Source organism: Lactuca virosa, chromosome 3 (genome assembly GCF_052849685.1).
Source record: "Lactuca virosa cultivar CGN04683 chromosome 3, Lactuca_virosa_CGN04683_v6, whole genome shotgun sequence".
Lineage (NCBI taxonomy): Eukaryota > Viridiplantae > Streptophyta > Magnoliopsida > Asterales > Asteraceae > Lactuca > Lactuca virosa.
In genome coordinates, this window is record NC_136428.1 from 43,110,116 (window position 1) to 43,115,973 (window position 5,858).

The window sequence follows — 5,858 nt, forward strand, 5'->3', positions numbered from 1 at the left end:
GAACTTGCCAACTAATGAAACTCTTGTTATTTACGGCGACAAACCTGGAACGAACCTCCAGATCATTTCTTGCATCCAGGCACAGAAGTACCTTCGCAAAGAGTATTATGCTTTCTTAGCTCATGTGGTAGACAAAAAGCAAGAAGTGAAAGACATCGTGAGCATTCCTGAGGTCTGCAATTTTCCCGACATTTTTCCCGACGATCTTCCAGGAGTGCCTCCCGAACGAAAAGTCGAATTCAGAATCGACTTAATCCCTGGGGCTACCCCAGTAGCCAAATCCCCCTATCGTCTTGCACCTTCTGATATGCAGGAATTATCCAGCCAGCTTAACGAACTCCTTAGCAAAGGTTTCATAAGGCCAAGCTTCTCACCCTGGGGAGCACCGGTTTTGTTCGTAAAGAAGAAGGATGGATCATTCCGTATGTTCATAGACTACCGCAAGCTGAATAAACTTACCATCAAGAATCGATATCCTCTGCCTCGCATTGACGATCTGTTCGACCAACTTCAAGGTGCGAGCTACTTCTCGAAAATATACTTAAGATCCGGGTATCACCAGTTACGGATTTTGGAGGATGACATTCCCAAATCCGTGTTCAGAACTCGTTATGGTCATTATGAGTTTGTAGTGATGCCATTCGGATTGACGAATGCACCTGCGGTGTTCATGGACCTAATGAATAGAGTGTGTCATCCATTCCTGGACAAATTCGTCATAGTCTTCATCGACGACATCCTTATCTACTCAAGAAGTGAAGAGGAACATGGCCAACATCTTCGTCAAATATTGCAAACTCTTAGAATAGAGAAACTCTATGCGAAGTTTTCAAAGTGTGAATTTTGGATCAGGAAGGTTGATTTCCTAGGTCACGTGGTCAGTTCAGAAGGAATACATGTCGACCCTTCCAAAATAAAGGCAATTGAAAACTGGTCAGCACCCAAAACACCTACAGAAATCCGTCAATTCTTAGGTCTTGCTGGCTACTATCGCAGATTCATCCAAAATTTCTCTCGAATAGCTAAACCTCTTACCACCCTGACGCAAAAGGGTGTAACCTTTAGTTGGGGAGAAAAGCAAGAAACAGCGTTCCAAACGCTGAAGCGAGCTATGTGTAGTGCACCGATCCAGAGGATTCCGTAGTGTACTGTGATGCTTCTAATCAAGGGCTTGGATGTGTTCTTATGCAAAGAGGAAAGGTTATATCCTATGCCTCAAGACAGCTAAAGACACATGAAGTCAACTATACAACACATTACCTTGAACTAGGAGCAGTAGTATTTGCTCTGAAGATCTAGAGACATTACTTATATGGCACGAAATGCACAGTATTCACGGACCATAAAAGTCTCCAGCATATCTTCGATCAGAAAGAGTTGAACATGAGACAACGACGATGGGTGGAGCTACTGAACGACTACGATTATGAGATTCTTTATCACCCTGGTAAAGCTAATGTAGTAGTGGACGCCCTTAGCAGAAAAGAATACTCGGGACGCCGAGTAAAGTCGTTGACCATGACAATCCACTCACATCTGTCCACACAGATCAAAGAGGCTCAGTTCGAAACCTTAAAACCTGAAAACGTGGCAGGTGAAACCTTGAGAGGAATGGATAAAAACTTCAAAGTTAGGGATGATGGAGTTTATTGTTTCATGAACCGGATCTGGACACCAAAGTTCGGTGGTTACAGAGACATGGTTATGAATGAAGCCCACAAAACCCGATACTCCATTCATCCAGGTTCAGACAAGATGTATCTGGACCTCAAGAAACTATACTGGTGGCGTAACATGAAGGCCGAAATCGCTACCTTTGTGGGCAAGTGCCTTACTTGTGCTAAAGTCAAGGTAGAATACCAAAAACCTTCAGGTTTATTGCAACAACCTGAAATCCCTGAATGGAAGTGGGAGCGGATTACAATGGATTTCATAACTAAGTTACCCAAGACATCGGGTGGTTGTGATACTATTTGGGTAATCGTCGATAGATTAACCAAGTCCGCACACTTCTTACCAATCAAAGGGACCGACAAGATGGAGAAATTAACAAGAACTTACCTCAAGGAGATCGTTAGACTCACTACAAATAAAATGACATTTAGTGGCATATATTTTTGATGGCATATCTTTTTTATGCCACTATAATATACTTTTAGTGGCATATTTTATATGTCATTTTAAATTTAATATATTTAATGGCACTTAAAAATTTATGTTACTAATATTAAAGTTTATTAATGGCATAAAAATTTAAAATGTCACTAAAAACTTTATATTTTGTGTCATATATTTTTTATATGCCACTAAACTTTTATTGTGCAATTTTAGTAATTTGCTTTTGTGCCACTAAAAAGACTGAACTTATTCTTATCCCCTTTTCAATAATGAATCGGTGTTTATAGCTAAAAACTATATATGAACTTTAACATTTCCCTGTTTCTTATATCTGTCCCCTTTTACTTTGTAATTGGTTTTTTACCCCAATCTCGTCAATCTCTTTTCTCTCTCATACGCTCCCATACCTAACACCACCTCGATACCGCCATTGTCGCTCACTGCTTCCATCTCCGATATCACAATATCGACGCTGCTATGCTACACCACTGTGACACTATCCACAACTATACACTAGAAATTTAGGTTCCGAACAACGAATCCTCATCTATTCTCCGCTCGACTTCAATCAGGTACTCTTTTCTTCACTCTAACCATCGAAATTGATTATCTCAACCAGAAGAGAACGTTGTTTGGATGCGAGGCTTTAAAGTGAAGTGAATAATCAATATTAGATAATCAGACAATCACTTGATTAGTTCAAAAAAAAACGGAGAATTGATTCCCAGATTCACGTCTTCACTTCGAACCTTACAGGGGTGTGCTCCCTATTTTTCGTCCATGATTATCTTCGTCTCCCTTATAAATTGATTTCTTCACAACTATTGCTTCTCGATTTCATGCTTCGACATATATTCGACGAGTTTAGCGGTGATTTCTTTGAGGGTTGATTTTGCAGACCTAAATTCAAATTACTTGAATTGTATTTCTTGATCGATTTATGATCATTGGTCGATTTATTATGTTGATTTGGTCGATTTATGTATATGGCATGAGTTGATTTCTAGTTTGATGAGTCGTTAAGTCATTACCATGTGATGGAATGCAAAACAGGATGAATAATAATATAGTATTTGTGTTCCTGCTTCTTTCAGTCATGTTTGTTACTGTTGGTATCTCCATTTTCAATTTAAGGATGTTAACTGTGAGAGTATAAAGCAAAGAGTTGTTCCTAATAGCTAGTGGATAAATAAGGTCGAGTCATAGGTCGTTATGGGCCAACTGCTTCACCATTATTCATTCAGGGAACAATATTTCATGCATATTTATTCTCTATTATGCATCACATGCAATGAGTTTATTATTAAATTTAACCTGTTTGTTGCTGTTGCAGGGAGATATTCAAAAAAACATTGAATGCAGAGTGAAAAGCAGCTGAAGGAAGGGGATTTGCCTTTATAAAAACCATCTAAAAGTGTGATGGTTTAAACCCTGAACTCTCTATAAGTCCATAGTAATAACTAACATGTATGATTATTTTTACTTTCATTCTCATAGTTTTTGCTTTAATGGTGAAGATGTTATGTTGAAGTTTAAGCTTATTGTTGCATATTCAGTGGACTAACAAAACACCATGAATTCCTCATCTAATCAGTATCTCAACTCAAAGAGGGTGGATGTAGATGATCTTATACATCACTTTAGCATGTGGGGAGATTTCAAAGGCAACATCTATCAGGATGCATATGCTGCCATGATTATAGGGATGGATGCAAAGCTAGACAACCATGTAATCATTTAAAATGCTTATCTTTCTTGTTATCCTCATGATTTTTTATTGCTTTTCTGAAAAAAAAAATGTATATTGTTGTGTTTTTAGTCGGAGAATGCTTGACACACAACAATTGGACCTTCTAATCATTTCGATCAAGAAGCAAGTAAACCATGTGATAAGGTACCATTTGCGATATTAGAAGTCATGATATTCTACTTTTAGTTACCATTTTATATTTTTAGTTACAATTAATAACTAAAGTTTACTTTACAGGTTCAGTGACGTCTTGCACAAAATAGTGAAGAAACTCGTAAAAGCCATTTGCGGAAAAAGGTAGGGGATATGAAAGAGAAATCACTTTCCTTTTCAATTTAGAATTCTAAAAACTGCCTTTTATTTTAGGTTATGAAGTTTAAACTCTCATCTAGTTATACAAAAATATGCATAAAATTATCATTTTTTAGCATGCTTTCATTTAACAACTTATTATGAACCTTGCATTTTGTTATTAGGCCTATATGTTTGGTAGAAGTTAGTCATTTGAATCTGCTTCATCTTGAATAAGAACCTGAACAAACTAAGGCACAAGTAAGTTAACATTGACTTTTCATCTGTGCCTTATTTTAAGATACTTATCTTTCCATAGCTTCTTTTTGTCAATGACGTTTAATTATTAAAGAATAATTTATACAGGTTGCTTTATTGAGTGGTGGATTCAATGCTAATCATCTTGGGATCACTGGAGCTGCAAACTCAGGTCTTTTTTCTAAGAAATCATCCATAATTTCTAGTAGGTTGGAATGGTGCAAGTACCAGGAAGGACTCACAGGGACTGTTATGGAATCTGCAAACAAGGTAGTCATTTCCTCAACCTTTTAGCAATCGTTATTTGTTTGTTGTTAATATATTTTACTTATATGGCTTTGCAAATGTTTCTCCCACTGTTAGAAACTTAGGAATCTCACACATGACATAACTCATACCATTAATCTAACATTACATAGCATCCCACTTATATTCACACTTTCAATTCAATTTTTTTTTAAAAAAAAATTATCACCGTAATAACTTGAAGTTCATGTGTATCTATTATATGGTTGTAGGAAAAAAACTTTGCTTACGACACCTGTTATGTCTCAATTAGGTTGGATATATAAATCCTTCCATTTCACATTTGTGAGTGTACTCTTTTGTCCACATATTATATATATATATATATATATATATATATATATATATATATTATTTTCTTTATTTTAACATTTCGATTCTTTATAAAGGGGAGAAAACTCGGTAAAGACACAATGTTGATACAATTAGGAAGCGGGTCAAAGTTTACAAGATTACATGAAGTTTGGGTCAAAGTTTACATGATTACATGAAGTTTGGGGAAGATGTTCAACTGCAATGAATTGTAAATTTTTTTTGTTACTTTTGTTTTTGTTTATTTTTTATATATATTTAATGTCTATGTGGTTCGACATTTAAACATATTTGGCATTGATGTAAACCAGTGAAATTTTTATTATTTTCTATGGATTATATTTTAATTAGCTTTTTTATTTTATATCATAGCTAAAAAGTATGTCACTATTAGTAGTATAATTCTAGAATCACATTAGTATTTAATGGCACAAAATATATGTCACAAAAACTTTTATTGTATGTGGCAACTAAAAAGTGCCACTAAAACAACATAACTTCTAAATTTGAATTAGTATTTACCGGCACAAAATATGTGCCACAAAAAAAATACTCTACCGTGACAAATAAACATATGCCACAAAAGCCTTAAAAACTGCAGCAGCAAAAGAAATAAGTGCCACTAAAGGGTTTTAGTGGGAGCATTTATAGTGGCACTTATTATGTGTGCCGCTCATTCTTTGAAAAGCCTTTAGTGGCATTTTTTGGGGTTTTTAGTGGCACTTTTTGTGTGTCACTAAATGTCATTTTATTTGTAGTGACTGCATGGTGTGCCAATATCTATTATTTCAGACCGAGATAGTAGATTCACTTCTCGTTTCTG

General features: G+C 35.8%; 1 long non-coding RNA gene across 3 annotated transcripts; it reads left to right on the forward strand.

Moving 5' to 3' along the window:
- The first annotated feature begins 2,430 nt into the window (after positions 1–2,430).
- LOC145165559 (uncharacterized) lies at positions 2,431–5,385 on the forward strand. Of its 3 annotated transcripts, none has more exons than XR_013740119.1 (9): positions 2,431–2,690; positions 3,452–3,585; positions 3,675–3,847; positions 3,938–4,012; positions 4,106–4,165; positions 4,345–4,420; positions 4,526–4,687; positions 4,936–5,008; positions 5,113–5,385. It is a non-coding gene; the product is annotated as an uncharacterized LOC145165559 (long non-coding RNA). The 3 variants fall into 3 exon arrangements; XR_013740120.1 differs by having other exon boundaries at positions 2,432–2,690; positions 3,452–3,532; positions 3,713–3,847; XR_013740118.1 differs by having other exon boundaries at positions 2,433–2,690; positions 3,713–3,847.
- Positions 5,386–5,858: the final 473 nt, after the last annotated feature.